A 19,762-nucleotide genomic window follows, 5' to 3' on the forward strand; every position below is an offset into this window, starting at 1 on the left:
ATTTTTACACTTTTCCTATCCATCTGTCGCCTGAAATCAGACTTCTATTTGAGTCGACACCTCCTCCGTCCGATGGGCTATAAGATCTGTGCGCCAGGTGTGCTTGTTGTTGGGTCCGCCCTTCTTATCGGGTCCAGGGCGTGAGAGCGCACCCGGTGCTGCGTTACGGACATACACCCAATTTGCAGAAACATTGTTCGTATTCCTCGATCCCCGCGCCTAGAGATGAAGGGGCTCAGTGTTTCTGGAGCTCTCGCAGCGGAGAGGGCGATTCCCCTGCCCTTCTTTGTGCTCCACTCCGGCTAGGCACGCCGGTGCCTCTGCTCGCCAGTTTGGAGGCTCCCTTGCTGCATCATTTGTAGAGGTCGTCAGGTACCTTCTTACGGCACGCGTTGTTGTTTGATTTGGGACTGGATTTGAGCTTTGTTCAGTAGATCTAGGATTCGATTCAATCGAGGATTGAGTGTGCTTGCTTCGTTTCACCTAGCGCGTGTGTGGATGTAGTCTGCTTGCTTCCCCTCTTTGTCTTGACGGGGGATTTGTCTTCTGTAGTGGGGGATTCGCCAAAATGGGGGAATGGTGAGTGGTGCCGCCATCGTTCTGATCCCGTGCGCGCATCTCCGACCCTGATCCTGTCCATGGCGATGCCGCGCCACCACCTCCCGCTCCTCCTCCCTCGACTGCGTTCCCAACCCCGCGGCGGTGGGCGGTGGCAAAAGGCGCGGCCCGCTGCTGAGCAGGTGGTGCCCGATCCAGGAGCTGGCTGCGGTTCCGCTGTATGGTGTGCGGCGACGAGTGGGTCGTGGCTCCCCTGCCGAAACCATCTACTACGTCGTGCAGTCCGGCATCGCCGTGGGCGGGGCGGGCAAAGCAGCGTCATTACTTGTGCCGCTGCCGTGTTCGTCGCAAGGCCGTCGCAAGGAGCAGAATTGGGAACCAGATCAATTTTCCATCCTCATATGGAAACTATCCTCAAAGGTTAAAATCCATGGTAAGTCTCGTGTTTCAGTTCTAGATCCTAGTGTAGTACTCCTGTTGGTGCTTCTGGATCTTCATTAGTATCAGAATTTTCGTCAGGCTACAAGATCCTAGTGCAGTACTCCTGTTGCTGCTTCTGAACTCCGTATAGCTTTTGTAGTACTCACTTCTGAATGTTCTACGGTCAAGTTGCATCTGTGTTATTCCAGTAGCAGCTCCTGAATTACTTTTCTTTGTTGCTCTTTTTATTACAATTTCAGTTTTAGCTGCATCTACTGAGAGCTCATCAATGTGAATGACTTTTCTTTTCTGCAGGAATGCCGATCAGTTTGTAATATGAAACTATTACCTGGTGCTTGTGTGAATGCTGTCATTTTTTATTTAAATGTGAATACTTAAAACATATTCAGCTGTACACACACCTTCCCTTTTCCACGAGATGACATTCTACATGGTGAATTTTCTGCTTACTATGATAAACCATGTTTATCTACCAATTTGACTATGTTCTTAAGTGGCTACATAGTTCACATGACACATTTGATCACAACACAATGTAACAATTAAATGCTAAAGCTAGCCTATGAAACCGTGAAATGAAAATGTACATTGAGAGACCATGTTTCATCACGCTTTATTTTAGGTGTCATGTTTTGAAAACTGGGACATGAAACTTCTCAATGAGACTAGCCTTAGTACAAGCTTCAGTTATTATACAGCTTATAGTTCAGACAATGATTAAATGATGATTTGTCCCTTTTCTTTTTCAATGGTGATGATGATGATGGTGTAGTCTGTAGATTTTAGTTCAGTCAATGTAGATTCTTCATCATTTGACAGCTAGTTCAGTAGATGATTAATGAATTAAGGTTTCAATGTTCTTAACTGAATATAGAGCAAATCATTCTTCTGTAGAGAGTGATGAATTTGTACTGCAAACTACATTAGAATTCTACTGAACTATGATTCTGTTCTATTCCTTTATGTAGAAGTACCATTTTTTGGATTGCACATTTATTAGTACTAGTAAATTGCGCACTTCACCTACTGCAATTATGGTGTGTAACATATGCAATATTTGGTCTTTATAGTTAGCTTTGTCACTATATATATTAGTTAACTTGGAGCATGCAATCGTTCTTGCTTTAGAGCATCGATATTCTTCTGGATGGGCTATTTGGGACTGGAAATGGGTCTTTTGTTTTAGTGTAAGCACTAGACAGTACATTTTTAAGGAGTGCATCTCATTTCTATTTTAATACAAGTCTTTTTTAAGGAATAGATCTAATTTGGCTTGATAATTAGTGTGTGTGTGTGTGTGTGTGTGTTTGTGTCTTAAGAATGCATTTGTGAAGATGGTAGGTAAAAACTTTGTAGTGCTGCCAAAATGCTAATTTGAGGCCCAACATATGTTTCCACATTTTTAATTTGAACATTCTCCAGCTAATCTGAATACATGATAACTAATTTGGGTCTGATGTTGTCATTGCAGCTTCAGTGTAAGAACTAGCTATTTTTCTGATCCTACACTTGTTGAAAGTCATGAGTTTACTTTGTTGCACTATAAAATGAGATGGTTTTTGGTTTAAATAAATACGGGCTTGATTGTCTATGTAAGTGCATTTTTATTTTAATAATTCTTTCATTTTTAGAATCTGTTAGAATTGTATATTCTCTCTGTACATGCCGGGCTAAGTTCATCGTACCAATTATTGTGTATCTTATAGGCTGCAGATAGCATGTTGATGAAGAAATTTGCTGCAATCATACTTAGTGGAAAGAAGCTTGTCCAGGTCGCGGTTTTGGTTGGCTTTAAAGATGTGCTTGAAAATTATGAGAAAACAATACAAAATGTAGTTGCTGACCAGCCAGTTAGTGTTGCCATTGAGTCTGGTGGCAGTCAGTTCCATCTATACAAATTGGTAAATAAACCTACTGTAGTTATCAGCCAGTGTTTCGGCACAACAAGTTTATCTATTGTTGTTAACTTGTGTTTGATTTTTATTAGGCTGTGTTCAGTGAAACTTTGCACCACAAACCTTGACCATGGTGAGCAATTCAATTTCCTTTTGCCCTGCAACTTCTTATGTACCATACAATCATTTTTCTTTGGCCTATGCTGTGACTGTGACTGCAGAACTATAGTGAATTGGTGCTTACTACTTTTGATCACACTTAAAATTAGTCTGGTTAAAAAATATGATATTGTACAGCAGGTTGCGCAAAGTTTCCAGGAACTGTTTGCGGAAACAAAATAAAAGGAAGAGGCTCAGTTGCCTACGGTCTCTGTAGGGCCTCTTGAGGACACCTAAGACTTGCAAAATTACAAGTGAGGTTGTTTTCCGAGTTGACATATGAAGTTGTTGAAGTTCATGGACCTCCTTGTCCATAGCTGTTGTAGTTCACCGGTGGTGTTGAACTCTCCTGTTCATGAGAAACAAACAAATAAAACAAAATCTCCATTAGTTGCAACCTTTTTCTACTTTGCACTCAAACATGGTTACATCATGGATGGGGCAGTCAAAACATGGTTAGACTATGGATGGGCATTACTTGTTCTCTAAATCAGATGCACAAGTCTTATATGTAAATATCTCTATTTATATGCAGCTTGCTGACTCGAATGCCAAGGAGATAAAGACGAAGACAAAGTAGTGGAATGACAGATTTAAGCTATACAAAGCCAAACTTATAGTGTCTGCTGCATTATTCTCTGTTTGCACATGGTTTTTAAGTGCTTACATCGTTGCTACTTGTACATTCTAGTTTGGATTCTATATGTCACACTCGTCATCAGTTGCAATGAGTACTAGTGCAAATTGCAAGTATGTAGCACTGCAATTGTAGTTGTCATAATATGCAATAAGTTGATTTTTTGTTAAAAAATTCTGCATCTGTCATTTTATGAAGTCCTTCCTTGTGAACCTGCACAAGGACATATTGGCTCAGTTTTTTGTTCCACCTATGTTGCTCTGGTGCTTACAAGTTATACGATGAATGCGGGCCATAATTACTAAAAATCAATGAAAAGATTGTTACTGCTAGTGTATTCAGCCAGGAGAGTTATGCAATGTGCATTGTATGTGAGATGGTTGTGGTACGAATGCAGTAAGACAAAGTTGTGCTTAACACTCAAAGTTTATTGTTAATTGTGATTTGTGCTTGCCCACATCAAGTTTTTGTCCTTGTGCTTCGTTAGAAAAAAAAATTGATCTGTCCTTCCATAGGAAAGAATTGTCTCTTGTGATCTGTGATTGTGCTTCCATAGAAAAAATTGTGATCTGTCTTTCTATAGAAAAAAGTTGTCTCTTGTGATTTATGATTGTGCTTCCATAGAAAAAATTGTGATTTGTCCTTCCATAGAAAAAAAATTGTCTCTTGTGATCTATGATTATGCTTCCAAAGAAAAAATTATGATATGTCCTTCCATAGAAAAAATTGTCTCTTGTGATCTGTGCTAGAACATGTTGGAATCTGTTTTTTGTGATTTGGGTCAACACACACCTCTCATTTGTCCTTGTCCTTTCATAGAATAAATGTCTCTTGTGATCTGTGCTAGAACATGTTGGAATTTGTTATTTGTGTGTCAACACACACCTCTCATTTGTCCTTGTCCTGTGGTTTGTAGATTGACAAATTTGCTGAGCATGATTTGTAAACACTTGGTGTAGCTTACCAGGTTTGTGATCCTTGACATGCACTATTGCTACACTCTTATTACTACAAGGTGTGTTGTACTTGACTGACAAAATTCGTGTATAGGAAGTGCCAGATGGTAGGAAAGATAGTCTTGGTGGACCATGGCAATTCATTGGGCTCTTGCCGCTCTTTGACCCCCTTGCCATGATAGTTGTGTGCTCATGTATGCATTCATTCATATATGAAGTCATCTAGGCCCTTATCTTTGTGGCACGGTCTCGCAGCTGGTCATTTGTGGAGTGTCCGGTATTCTTGCTGGTCTTTGCTTTCTTGGTGGCACAGCTAGTGAGTTTGTCTGAATCTAGTTTCATGCCTCACTGCCATATTTTGTATTATTCCATTGGAAATTTTCATAAAATGACTTTGATTGGACTACTTGCTTGAGGAGTTCTCAAGCTCAAGTTATTCTTGCCTGATGAACCAAGGGCTCCATCAAAGGTATTTTGTTCTTACTATGCTCTTGACTAGGATTTCAAGGGTAATAAGTACTAAATAGGTCTGGTGCTGTATTTGTCAAGTTAAATGTAGGCTGAGTTGTAGAGTGCATGGTTACTTATGTATTGTTGCTGAAATCAGTGGTATACTACAATATATTGTTGTTCAAATAGTTGTCGTTGTGTCCCAGTTTGTTTAAAGGGTTGTGTGTCAGTGTGATCTCCAATAGCTGGATGTGCTTGTGGCAGCTCACACATGTTAATATAGAGACAAGATCAGATTTCCTAGATAACTACACATATTGTCAGGCTTTTCTATTTGCACACAAATACAGTACAGTTGCATTATCAATTAAATAGTAATAGTAATAGTTGCAGGTGTGTCCCTTGTTTCTTTCTTGTGATGAAATGGTAGACAGGAACTTTGATTGTGGCAGCGGGGTCAGGATTGAGGAATTTATGGTTCTCTAGATAACTGGAGCCCCTGAGATTGTATTTGTATGCGTGACAGAGAGTGACAAGATGCTTTGTCAATGATGCCTAGTCTAGTGTGTAAAAAATTTCATGGGCTACGGTTTGTGTCAGTGGTGTCTGCTGCCTGATTGTAGGAAGAATAGGTGGATATTAGAAGCAGAAGCCTGATCGTAATACACTGTTGCTTGCATGATGAACGTAATATTGAAGTCTACTTAGCCTATTTTAGTGTTTCTATTTCTTTGGTGGTGCTGATTTAATCATTTGCTGAAACCTAAATCCTTCACAGGGCTGAACCTTATTATCGTTCTTGTACTATATGTAACTGTATATGATGTATATTTTACAGGTACGTGAGATCAAGCCATTTATTTTACACTTGTGTGAGGAGCGGTTGAAGGAGGTGCAAGGGAGGGTCTAAGTGATGTCTGTCTCAGTGCACGCAGAAAGTGGCCCATCTCTGTGAAGCAACATGACAGTGTCGAAGTGCCACAAGCAACTACTGCAAAGGACAACCTGATGCTGTTGCTTAGGTAAGTGAGACAATGCAGAAACAAAGCATTTCTATTGAAAGCTAGGGCAATGCACAAGGCAAGCAACAGAGAAGGTGCAAGGAGTCTGATGTGCTCATGGATGACATGCTACATATAGCATTGCAAGAGTGGGTGGTACAAGCACAATATTTATAAGGTGAGTTATTACAATACATCAGAGTATTAATATAGAAATGGCTTAAGTACTGAATAACTACACACATTGTCAGGCCTGTCTGTTTGCACATAAGTAAAATACAATTGCATTATGAAATAGTAATTGTTGCACTAATACAAATGCGCAATTTTCTTCTGTATTTTCTGATTTTTTCAGCAAATGGTTCATATGCCTTTATCGTTATGCGATTCATAATGTCTTCTAACTAAACTTGAGTTTTTTTTCAACAAATTATAATGAAATACTAATCCTACTAGAGGGAATTTGCAGTACCAGGCTACAAATTGGTTTGTACTAAATAACAGAAACAAGGCTATAGAAGAGGACAGAAGCAAGGAGCTGAAGGCCAGACATGAGCACGATCTGCAGATAAGTACCCTTTTCTTCCACGGATCATCTAATTAGTCCATTTTCATCTTTTTTTTGTTCGTCACTCTTTGTTTTTATGTGCTTTTCTGGATCTCCCATTCATCTAGATCTATTTCTTTCTTGGAGCAGGGTGGAGGGGTAGGAGAGCACGATCTGCAAGGTGCAGGGTAGATTTGTTGCTTCTTTTCTTTTTTATTTGACCCAGTGTGTAAACCCCAGTTTGTAAAGCCCAGATTCATTGATTTAACAGGTCAAATGCTTAACGGGTTTAGTTTCGTGAGCCCGATAAGGGTTAGTGCTGTCTACCGGGTATTTTTCGGACCCGTTTTGAGTGTCTGGTACACAGAAACAATAGGAGACGGAACTGACCCTTGGATGCACATCCAAGGGCCTGTAGCGTCGACTGAAAAGTTTCTATATTTCAGGCGACTGAGATATAGCAACTCCCATATTTTTATCCGGGTCGATCGAAAACCAGTACACGCAGCGTGGAGAGCTCTTTTTGGCCACGCGATTGTGATCGAACTGTGAACAACTTTTTTTTTACTATCGCGCTACGGCTACATAACGAGCCAGCTCAACTAGTCATGCCTCGGCTCATTATATTATAGCTCGTTAGGATAATGAGCTAGCTCGGCTCGTTAACTAAATGAGCTAAAACTCTAGCTCGGCTCGACTTAACTCGTTTAGCTTCCAGCTAGCTCCTTAGATGTTGCAACCAATGCATAAAATCAATAGAAACTAATTTATTCTATACATACAACATGACAAGTAATAAATAAGTGTAATGCATAGCATACATCAGTTCTAGACTCCAATCACATGCTGGCTTAATTGTTACATGTTTAGATTGTCCAACTACAAAGTATTTGGCTCATTTATCTCCCAAGCTAGCTTGCGAGCCAGCTCGAGCTAGCTCATTAACTTAATGAGCTAAAATGCTAGCTCGACTCGTTAAGAGAAGTAAACGAGCCGAGCCGAGCTAGCATCGAGCCCATCGAGCTAGCGAGCCACGAGTTTTTTGTCCAGCCCTATCGTGCCCACTATACTTGGCCAAATGGGCCAGGCCCGCTGGGCCGGTGAAAGCCCTAGTTTGATTTTGGATAATTGATGAAACTTAGGACTAACCTTTTATCTAAGTGTGTGATTTAGATGAGGTAGTTTAATCCAAGTGGTGAAGCTAGATGATGGTCATGGTGAAGGTGATGGCCACAAAAAAGATGATCAAGTGCTTCACATTTGGAAAAGAAGAAAGAGAAAAACAAAAATGGGCTCAAGACAAAGGTATAATGATAGGAGCCATTTTTGGTTTGCACTCAAGACACCATAAAGGATGTGAGTGATTTAAGATCGATAGCCGCCGTGCTATAAAGAGGGGAAATCTTTAGCTAAGTGTTATCAAGTGCCACTAGGTGACATGACTCTTGCAATTGCATTTAGGAACCTAGTGTGCTAACTTTGATCCTTGTAAAATACTTTAAAAAATACTAACACACATGCACATTGGTGATACACTTGGTGGTTATCATATGGAAGCAAGGGTGGTGAAGTTTAAGTTGAAAAGGAGAATTTCAGGCGTGACCGGACGCTGCAACTTGGATCGGACACTAGTGCAACATGCATCCGATGCTAATGAAACATTGACCGGACGCTAATGCAACATTGCGACTGGATGCGCCTGTGCAACTGTTCATAGACAGGCAACACACGTGATTGAAAGACCTGACGCTGGGTGAGTCCGTCAGTAGTGATTGGACGCATCCGGTCGCCAAAATACCTCTCTGGAACCTCTCTGGATCGCACACGACGCTGATGCAACAATGACAGGATGCTACTACAACAATGACCTGGTGCTACTGCAATGAAAGGACCGTTGGGTGCCAACGGTCGAATTCAAAAAAGTCTGTGACTGAACGTTACTGCAACAATGACTAGATGCTACTACAACTTCGATCGGACGCTACTGCAACTTGCATCGCAGGCTATTGCAACAATGCACCTAACGCGTCCGGTCATACCAGCGAGTCCGATCGTTGCGCAGGGAGCCCCATCTTGTGCCTAACGGCTCTATTTCGTTTGGGGGTCTTTAAATAGACCATGGATAGCCTTGGGCACTCTCTCTTGGCACTTTGACATACTTGACATCCGTATGAGCCTATGCAAACACCTCCCACTCATCTCCATCATTGATTCATCATCATAGTGAGATTGTGAGTGATTCCAAGTGCATTTGCTTGAGTGATTATATCTAGTGGCACTCGGGGATCGTTGTGGCTGTGGATTTCTTGTTTCTCTTGGTGGTTGCCGCCACCTAGATGGCTTGGAGCAGTGGAGGAGCTTCGGCATGTGTTGGTTATTGTTTGTGGTTGGCTCCGGTGATTGTGAGGGGTCTTACACCTTCTCCGATGAAGAGCCACAAGGTAGCTCTAGTAAATTGCTCGTGTCATTGAGTTACCTCACTTGTGGGTAGATTCTTGTGGTGTTCATTTGTTGGACGAGGTTAGTGCAACACCTTTTAGCCGCCGAACCACCAACTGTTGGTCGACACAACGGGGATTAGCATGCCGGCAAGCACGTGAACCTCGAGAGAAAAATCATATGTCATTCTTGTGATTGGATTTCTCCGGATGATTGGTTGTCATCATATTATGATTGGTTCATTCCTCTACACGATGGTACAATCACCCTACTCACTCCATTACTTTCCTACAAACTAGTTGTAGCAAGCTCTTTAGTGTAGCTAGATTTGAGAGATTGCTTGGTAGCTTAGTTTCATTTAGTGGAGCTCTTTAGTGTAGCTGTAGGGTCGACATGGCAGACTAGAGGGGGGTGAATAGTTCTTTCTAAATTTAATCACGCTGGCTAACTGAAATAAATGCAGAATTATAACTATCGGTCTAGCCAGGACTACACCCCTCTAACAAAGTTCACAAACACCTTATAAAGATCCTAATTAAGCAATAAGGTGCCGGGCTAGCTAGAGCTCACCTATCCAATTCTAGGAGCAAGGTCACACAAACCTATGCCACTAGTATTTTGCATACCGAGGAGCTCCTATACAATTCTAGTAAGCAAAAGCACAAAGCTTCTAAGCTCACTAGCAATGCTCAATAACAAGGCAACCAATGCCAAATTAGAGAGCGCAAATACTTAGCTACACAAACTAAGTAATGTAACTAACAAGGTTACACAAACCAAATTAGCCACACAAAGGAGCTACTTCTATGCTACACAAGCAAGAAGGTAACTAGTGAGCTACACAAGCTAACTAATTATAAGAGCAACTACACAAGCACAATGTATATGAAAGTAATTACAAGCTTGTGTAAGGGGATTGCAAACCAACGGGAAGAACAATATTGACACAGTGATTTTCTCCTGAGGTTCATGTGCTTGCCAACACGTTACGTCCCTGTTGTGTCGACTGCTCACTTGGTGGTTCGGCGGCTAATTAGCATCACCCGCCAAGCCCGCACATCGGGCACTGCAAGAGCCTACCCTAAAAGTGAGGGTAGCTCAATGACACGCTCAACTAGAGTTGCTCTTTGCGGCTCCCGCAGGGCGAGCACAATGCCCCTCACAAAGCTCTTCTCCAGAGCACCGCACAAGCTTCTTGTGGGTTTCAACAGAGACCACCACCAAGCCATCTAGGAGGTGGCAACCTCCAAGAGTAACAGGCACCATTGGCTTGCAACTCGATCACCTAGTGCCACTCGATGCAACCTCATGATGCAATCACACTAGAATCGCTCTCTGACACAATCGGATGATCACTATCAAGCATATATGAGATGGAGGGCTCCTAAGCACTACCAAGCATAGACACAAAGTCCCTCAAGGTGTTCAGCACCAGCCATGGCCGAGACACCCTTCTATTTATAGCCCCCATGAAAATAGAGCCGTTACCCCTTCACTAGGCAAAACTCAGGATGATCGGACGCGTCAGTCGTATCGACCTGATGCACCCTGCCAGCATCTAGTCAATGGATGCACGCCACGTGTTGCCTCCGTTCAACCTCAGTCACTTGATCGGTCGGAGGCTGAGCACCTTGTTACTCTTTTTTGGGGCTGCGGACTCTTGTGTCTCTTTCGGTCGGGGTGTTCGCCCATGTCCGTTTCGACCGCAACCTGTGCGGTCGGCTAGACTCCCAAGTCGGGGTCAGGTGGCCCAAGCCCCTGAGCCTCTAGGGGCTGATCAGGGTCGGTCACCTGGTTTCTTGCCTCACTCCATCCACGATTTCCACAACCGAAGGTGACTCATCGTTTGTTTGCGACCACGTGTTTGGTCTCTTTGCGATGTCGAGCTCCCGAGCCCTTGCGCATAGCAGGGGTCCAGTCGGGGGGTTGGTTCATCTTGTGATCATCATCCCTCATGTGTCCATTTGCTAGAACAGAGGGGTTGAGCCCCTGACAGAGGCCATACAGGGGGCTGGCAGTACAGTGCTAGTCATCTGACACCAGTCGACTGACGTTGGATGGTGGTCAGGCAGAAAGTTTGCAGCACAGTGCTGACATGTTGACGCGGTGGGCGACGTGAGTCTCCCAGCATGGCCTAATGCAACCACCAGATGCATCAGGACACGCCTAAGACGTGCTCCCAGGCGTGCGCCTCCATGCCGTAGTGGTTGAAGCGGTTTGGGTCCCACCCTGGGGCCACTGCTTTTGTCCGGTAGCAAATCCAACCCCCAGGGAACGGGCGAGGTGGAAATCTCGCCCTGGGGGCCGGGCGAGATGAAATCTGACCCTTAGGGGTCGGACAAGGCGGAGTCCTCCCTGTGGGACCGGAAGAGTCGGAGCCTGCGCCCTGGTGTCGAAGGAGTCGCAGCCCACGTCTTGGGTTCGGACGAGGCAGAAACCTCATCCTTGGAGTCGAAGCCCATGCCTTGGGGTCACATGAGGTGGAAACCTCATCCTTGTAGTCGGACAAGGCGTGGCCCGGCCCCTAGGGGTCGGACAAGGCCGCAGTTGCATCCTTAACCATCGGATGAGCCGACGTGATGCTCATTAATCTTTTGGCTTGAATACCTAGGTATAGATATTCGACAGTAGCCCCCGAGCCTTTGGAGGAGTGAGACACTCCTGCAAAGGCTTTTTGCAATTTGTTGCTCCTATGGCCGTTGTGCCGTGGAGGCGGGTCGTTATTGGAACTTTGGCGTCTTTCCCATTCGTTCGTTGTACCGCGTAGGGTAACCGAGTAGGATTTAGGCACCCAACCTCCATGTGGAGAACTGGCAAAGTGGATACGGACGCCCAGCCTCCATGGGGAGGACTAGCAAAGGTCGTGGAGGCACGCTGGAGGGTGATTAGCACCCAGCCCCTGAGGAAGGGATTGGTGAAGGCTGTGGAGGTGCGTCGTGCAGACATAGGCGCCCAGCCCCTAAAGAGGAGACGCGCTGGTAATCCGTTTTCCACTAGGTGCGCGCGAGCGCAACTGGTGGATGTAGCCCCCGAGCATGCGGCCGATTGGGGAGTCGGTCGAAGGCTGAGCATCTTGGTACTCTTTTTTGGGACTGTGGACTCTTGTGTCTCTTCTGGTCGGGGTGTTCGCCCGTGTCCGTTATGACCTCAACCTGTGTGGTCGGCTGGACTCTCGAGTCAAGGTCAGGTGGCTCGAGCCCCCAAGCCTCTAGGGGCCGGTCGGGGTTGGTCACCTGGTTTCTTGCGTCACTCCATCCGTGGTTTCCGCAACCAGAGGTGACTCATCGTTTGTCTGCGACCGCGTGTTCGGTCTCTTTGCGATGCGGAGCTCCCGAGCCCCTACGCGTAGTAGGGGTCCAGTCAGGGGGGTCAGTTCATCTTGTGATCATCGTCCCTCATTCGTCCATTTGCTAGAATAGAGGGACTAAGCCATGCCATGCTTTCCTCGCTGGACGGAGCATGGTGCTCGGTGAGTTGTTAATGGGCTTGTTCGAGCGAAGCCCCGGCATCCCCTTCATGGGGGCCTGGTTCGATATAAGCTGGTGACTGACTCTAGATTCTTAGTGGCCGTTCCATATAGTTCTCGGATCCGTTCGATTGGTCCGATGGCTCGATGCCTTTTTTCGGGGGAAAACCATGGACCTTGCATCATCCAAGACTCGAAACGAGGGTCGGGACACCCATGGCGCTTCACGCGCCTTAGGTATTGGCTGCTAGAGGGCCTGTCCTTAACCTCCCCTCACTCTAGGGTGCCCTAAAGTGGCCTTGAAACCACTGGTGGGCCAGCCTTTGAACTCCTGGGCATTAATGGGCCATGGGATCATTTTCGGCTCCGTATCCCACTTACCTACGGCAGCCTATAGCCTTTGAAGGTGAACCGTCGCCCGGTGGATCCTTCTTGTTGAAGATTTGGATAGGCAAGCACTTGTCTCTCGAGGCAGCGATACGACTGATGCAGCGTGAGCAATGAGGGCATGACCCCCAAAGGAAGTGGATCTGGCGAGGCATGGGTTGCGTTAATTTAGGTGGATGGTTCGCCCCTCGCCCATTCTGACCTTACCTTATAAATAGAGTCATTTCTCCCTAGCCTCCATACGCGCAGCCGCATCTTTGCCCCTCCAGTCTTTCTACCTTTCCCTCTCGAGTTCTGGCCTTCGCTCCCCTATTTCTGCTCCACCGCCGGTGAAGTTCTCGTTCTCTAGCCCTATGCCACCACCGGATCTTCTGCATCTCCATCCCCATTCCTTGATGGAGCCGTGGCTTCGCTCCGACATTTTCCACGCGCGCATGGAGGGTCCAGTTAAGATGGGCCTTCTCCATGCAAGGACCATTGCGATGGAGTGGATCATACCTGGTGGTGAGGATGCGCCGTCGCCGCCTGACGACTATGTCGTCTCCTTCGTCCCCTTCCACGAGCATGGGTTCGCGACTCCTCCCCACTGATTCTCTCGAGGGCTGCTGCACTACTACGGGCTTGAGCCACATCATCTAAATTCCAATGGGATTTGGCACATCTCGGCCTTCATCGCGCTGTTTGAGGGGTATCTAGGGATCAAGCCCCACTTCGAGCTATGGAAGTACTTCTTCGCCGTCGAGCTGCAGAAGAAGGAGAGGAAGAAGCCGGACCTAGCGGTGCCAATGGGATGTGCGAGCATCCATCTTTGAGGCAACCAGTCGTCGGAGTACATGTCCATCCCATTGTCGAAGTCCAACAAAGGGTGGCATAAGCTCTGGTTCTACCTAAGAAATGACGATGCCACCCCCTGTCGATCTTCATCGGCCGCCTGATCGAGGAGGCACCGGATGTGTGGAGGTACGGGCCCATCATGAAGGAGCAGAAGAGGCTTGACGGCCATCTCAAAGCCATCGCGACTCTAAAGGGATGCGGTCTTCGCAGGACCAACATCGTCGGAGCATACCATGTTAGGAGGCTAGTGTCATTGATGGTGCGCTCTCTTCTGATGTACAAGATGACGCCGGATTCCACGCTCAAAGGGACGGTGATGGTCACGGATGAGGCCCTCAGCGTCGGTGAAATGGCACAACGCATCAAGGAGGCGATGGAGTGCCCGACGGATCCATCGGTGGATCTCGCCCTGGTGTACCCGGTCCCAGGGTATCCTACGATGCCACCGGACGTGGGTTTCATCGAACTGGTAAGTCTTCTTCGAGTTTCTTTCCTTGGCCGACCCTCCTCTGTTCTCAGATTCTAAGCGCTGGGATTTGTAGCTTGGCCTCTTCACCCATGAGTCTGACCCACCACTGCCAGAGGACATGGCCAAGAGGGTGGTGAGCCGTGCTATGGCTGAGGCGGCGAAGGCAAAGAAGGAGTAGAAGAAGGCGAAGAAGGAGCGAGCGAAGCTACAGCATGGAAAGCACCGACAAGGCTCGGAGGAGAGCGATGGTGATGAGGAGGAGGAAGAGGAGGAGGATGAGTCTGACCCCAACATCCCATGGGGTGCGCTTGCGGGCAAGGATGAGTAGGCCGATGTGGGGCAGGACAACATGACCCTAATTCCACAGCACACCCCGACGCAACCCAACGAGGATGCGCCTCCAAGATTGATGGGGGAGGATGCGCCCCTGAGGTTAGAGGAGCAAGTCTGCCCGCTCTGCTCGGCCCCGCCAAGGTGACCCTAATTTCATAGTAAGCCCCGGCGCAAACCGAAGAGGGTGCTCCCCCAAGATCGACAGGGGAGGACGTGCCCCCGAGGTTGGAGGAGCAAGTCCGCCCTGCTTCAACTGACCCCACCAGGGGATCAAAGCGGCCAATTGCCGATGTGGTGGGGTTGGAGTTGAGCGACCAGCCCCCGAAACATTCTCAGATAATGGTGTCGAGGTGAGTTAACGACTTCTTCGCCCTTTCGTTGCGTTCTTGGATTTTGTCGTCTGATATTGGTGCTTTCCGCAGGATCGACCCCATCAATCTCCTGATGTTGGCGCCATAGAAGATCCTAGCGCATCGGCTAATCCCCTAGGAGCTGATTGGTGTGGTGCCGGGGGTGTGCCATGATGGCGCCAAGGCGAACACGGTGCCGCCTGAGGAAGCGAGGGAGGCGGAGGCACCAATTATTTCAAAGGAGGCACTCGTGGAATAGGCACCCACGCCGGTCGACACGCCCAAGGTGGGGCAGATGGGAGGAGGCATGACCGAGGCATCCCCTACAGACACGGTGATGGCTTGATCTTCAGAGCCCGAGCTGCCAGCCTCCTCTACCTTCGGAGGGTCCGCTCCTGAGGGAGCGCCGGTGACGGAGGAGGTACCGTCAGCTCCCGTTGGGCCAACACCGACGGTTGTGATGGCCGACCCCTCAGTTGGGGCTGGGTCCTCTCGATCCCTTGTCTAGCCGGGCGATGATCCACTCGCATGGGGAAGAAACTAGCTCCATTGGGCTAGGCAGCTGGACCCGAGCGACTTGGTGTTCACCCTCGATGACTCGGCGGAGAAGGACTGGATGAGCGTGCGCTTGGGACTTGAGTTCGTATTCCACTCTCTGACCGACATGTTGGGGGTGTTGAAGGATGATGTCGCCCCAGCCAGCCAGGTTTGTTGTGTCTTCACTTTTCTACTTTCGAGCCCTATTTATATAATTCTAACATGATTTTTTCGCAGTCCCTTGTGATGCACAGCCAGGAGAAGATCCTATTCCTCCGTCATGAGAGGGAGGTCTAGGGGCTTTCTACCGAAGTGCTGTGGCTGCGGGAGGAGGTGGCGAGCCTCCAGACCAAGGAACGGGAAGCCCATCAACACGCCGACGAGGCCGAGGACAAGCTCAAGGCTATGGTCGCCAAGGCCAAGGAAGATGCCACGGAGCTTGGACAACTCCGCTCGGCACTCGACCTTGCCCGTCAAGAGAGCACCGACGCTTGGCGCGTGCTCGAAAATGAGCAAAAGTTGAAGGAAGAAGCCGAAGGCCTGGCCGCTGCCTTGGCTAGGGATGTTGGCGTGCTCTAGAGGGAGAAGACAGTCCTCGAGGAGCAAGTGAAAGGTGAGGCTCTGGTTACCTTTTTGCTTGACGTTTGCAGTCGGTTTTCTGACGCTCTTTGATGTTTGGCTTGGGCAGTCCTATAGAGGCAACTCTCTGAGGTGCGGGGTCAACTCTAGTCGGAGAGCAACGACCATGACACCTTGCGCGCTGCCGTCGGGTTGGTCTTTAATGACCTCGAGGCCGCCCTGGCTATGGAAAAGAGCTCGCTCGCAGTTCAGATTACCTAGATCCCGAATCGGGTGCACGCACTCGCAAGGGAGGCCCTGTACACCGGCATCCATCGCCCGCTCCCACTACATTAACATCGACCTACCGGTGATCAGTGAGGGCTTCGCGCCTAGCTACACTGACATTGAGCTGGACGAAATTGAGAAGGAAGCGGCTCCCCCGGCGTAGGACCTGGAGGAGAAGGTCGGAGAAGAAATCCTGCCAAAGGGTGTTTAGTTAGATAGCTGAGTCCGGCATCGGTCTTTTTGTAAAGACTTTTATTATGGCCGGAAACATTGTTTGGGCTTTCTATATATATATATATATAAAGTTTGTTGCGATTCAACCCTTGTTTTATGTTAAGGCATTAGAAACTTAAGTTGTGAGTGACTAAGTATTGATCACGCTGGTGAGCAAGCGATGCCATAGCCGTCGGGGCGTAGGCTTTTTGCATTCTGACCAGTTTTACTCATCGTTAGTTTTCGACAACTCTTATTTCTAGGTCTTGTCATAAAAAGAAGGGTCGGATGGGAAAATGTTTCTGAGTATATGTACTCCTATCAGCCCCTGAGTAAAACTGACCCCAGGTAGTTGCCGGGGTCGGGTGTTACTGAAGACCGATCAGATCAGAAGCGAACCCGATAGGAGGTAACATTTTTCGGTTTTTGCAGAAACATTACTTAGTTTGATAAGCATATTGGAAACTTTAGAACGGGAAGACTAAGGGTAAAAGCGACATAGCTTCTCGATGTTCCAGGCGTTGGTGAAGACCTCGCCATCGATGGTCTTGAGCTTGTAGGCGCCTAGTTGGAGCACCTCCACGACGACATATGGTCCCTCCCATGGCGGGGAGAGCTTGTGGCTGTCCTTGCTGCTCTAGACGAGGCGGAAGACCAGGTCTCCGACGTTGAAGGCCTGACCCCGCACTTGTTGGTCGTGGTACCATCGCAACGCCTGCTGGTACTTGGCCGAGCGAAGGAGGGCGACGTCGCGTGCTTTATCTAGCTGAGCTCCTTCCTATGCTCCCCCTTGTTGGAGCTTCTGGACAAGAACCGCTTCAAAAGGATGCAGTCTTTGTACAGGTGCTTGACGGGGAAAGCATGGTTCGAGCATGGCCCTTCGAGCAGCTTCTCGAAGTGGTTCGGGGTACCCTCCATGGGCTTTGGGCCCCCTTTGCTGTCAGCGCTAGCCACGAGCGAGCTCCTATGCCGCCGCTTGTTCTTCCTTTTGTTGGGGCGGTTGGAGGCGCCTTCGTCGGCGTCCTCGTCCCGCTTTGCCTTGCCCTTGAGGGTGTGTCGACCAAAGGCCTGAGGTCCCATCAAGTCAGGGCTCGGGCTTCGGTCCTCACTGCTGTCATAACGTTCGCCATGGCGTGGATGGTAGCCGTGGCCAGCCCCCACCTTCGCATCGCCGCAGGTACACCTGCGGGCGTCATGGTGGGGCCCGAGACACTCGTGCACCAAAATCGTGGTGCACGGCCTTCCATATTCAAAGCTGAGGAGCTGGTTGCTCCCGAGGGTGCGGACCTCCGGTGTAGGCAGCTGTAGCTCCTCGGGCGTCTCGGCGATCGTGTCAAGGCTGGTGAAGAGGAGGGATTGTGTGGCAGCGGGAGGCCGCACCAACTCTCCCTCCGTCATGACGACGAAGTCTAGGTTCCCCAAGCGCACGCGCGCGCCCGGGACCCAGCTGACGTTACGATTAGCCATCCGAGGCCTGGTGTTGATGTCGAGACGCGTAAAAGGCCCCTACCTGGCTCGCCAACTGTCGGTGTTTCGAACAGCCGACTAGTAAATTTGTATATTACGCGTCTGACCCGGATGATGTGCTAAGAGGACACAAGGATTATACTGGTTCAGGACGAATGTCCCTACGTCCAGTTTCGAATGTTCCAAGTCTCTGGTGGAAAGAACGAATGGGTGTCAAGAGCTTCGTCGCTCCTCAGCTATGTGCTCAAGGTTTGACGCTAGTGCTCTTGATCTGATGCGGCGCGGTGAACCAATGCCCTTTAGTGGGACGCCCTGCTTTCCATTTTATAAGCCAAGAGAAAGTAGGGTTACAGCCGAAGGGAAGAGGGAAAAAAGAAAGAGAAATAAGGCTCCCGGGGGTGTGCCATCCTCCTCTTCGCGTGGGTTTCGTTGATCCTGTAGATCGTGGTGGCAGCGCCGTCGCACCGGGGTCCTGTTGGCCGCTGCAGCATACGTGCGGGCGTCGTGCGCCGTTCTTGTCTTCCATCCCATCCGAGCGGACGGAATGGTCAAAGGGTCCCCTAACAGAGGCCATACGGGGGGCTGGCGGTACAGTGCCAGTCAACTGACGCTGGTCGACTGACGTTGGACGGTGGTCAGGCAGGGAGTTGGCAGCACAGTGGTGGCCTGTTGACGCGGTGGGCGACGTGAGTCTCCCAGCATGGCCTGATGCGACCGCCAGTCACATCAGGACGCGCCCGATATGTGCTCCCGGGCGTGCGCCTCCACGCCGTAGTGGTTGAAGCGGTTCGGGTCCCACCCTGGGGCCACTGCTTTTGTCCGGTAGCAAATCCGCCCCCCAGGGAACGGGCGAGGCGGAAATATCGCCCTGGGGGCCGGGCGAGACAAAATCCAACCCTCGGGGGTCAGACGAGGCGGAGTCCTCCCCGTGGGACCGGACGAGTCGGAGCCCGCGCCCTGGTGTCGGAGGAGTCGCAGCCCACGCCTTGGGGTCGGACGAGGCGGAAACCTCGTCCTCGGAGTCGGAGCCCACACCTTGGGGTCGGACGAGGCGGAAATCTCGTCCTCAGAGTCGGACGAGGCGTGGCCCGGCCCTGGGGGTCGGACGAGGCCGCAGTTGCATCCTTAACCATCGGATGAGCCGACGTGACGTTCATTAATCCTTTGGCTCGAATACTCAGATATAGATATCCGATAAGTACATAATTTTCGATGTTGCATTATATAGTTTTACGACGGGCACCCAAGAACGGGGCATCGGAGTGTGCACAGAGGACGGGCTGCCACGAGTGACGCGGGCGCACTGCACGCTCTTGCCTGGGCAGTGTATCATGGCTCGGATCGAACGAACAGTAGGTGCGCCCGGACGCTGGCTTGCGTCCGGACGTCGAGGCGCTGGCTGCGCCGTCGAAGAAAAGAGAGGGGACTTCGTTCGTAGAGTAGCAGCCTAGCGCGCGCGCATGTCAGTCAAGTCAGGTCACACTCGCACTCAACACGCCCACAGAGTACTACTAGTGCTTAATTAGCTGCAGTCAGCGTGGTCTGCAGATGGTGAGCACCGGCATATTTATATACCGTGTGAATTTGGGTTTTGGGTTTCAACCTTCTATGAGCCTATTCGGCTGGCTGATCAGCCGGCTTGTTTTGTTTTTTTTTCTACCAGTTCAGTCGAACACTTATATTGATGGAAAAAACAATTCTCACCCATTTCTTTGTAGTAAGCAAAACCGCATATGTCTACCTTCTTCGCAAAGGGACACGGGACATTGCGGTTACC

General features: G+C 48.8%; 1 long non-coding RNA gene across 6 annotated transcripts; it reads left to right on the forward strand.

Annotated features, from left to right (window-relative positions):
* The first annotated feature begins 118 nt into the window (after positions 1 to 118).
* LOC136502804 (uncharacterized) lies at positions 119 to 6,940 on the forward strand. Of its 6 annotated transcripts, XR_010770712.1 has the most exons (6): positions 121 to 372; positions 553 to 991; positions 1,294 to 2,900; positions 2,987 to 3,027; positions 3,195 to 6,275; positions 6,567 to 6,940. It is a non-coding gene; the product is annotated as an uncharacterized lncRNA (long non-coding RNA). The 6 variants fall into 6 exon arrangements; XR_010770710.1 differs by having other exon boundaries at positions 119 to 372; positions 1,294 to 5,115; positions 5,935 to 6,275; XR_010770711.1 differs by having other exon boundaries at positions 1,294 to 3,307; positions 3,589 to 6,275.
* The last annotated feature ends 12,822 nt before the right edge of the window (positions 6,941 to 19,762 follow it).

Source organism: Miscanthus floridulus, chromosome 14 (assembly GCF_019320115.1).
Source record: "Miscanthus floridulus cultivar M001 chromosome 14, ASM1932011v1, whole genome shotgun sequence".
Taxonomy (NCBI): Eukaryota; Viridiplantae; Streptophyta; class Magnoliopsida; order Poales; family Poaceae; genus Miscanthus; species Miscanthus floridulus.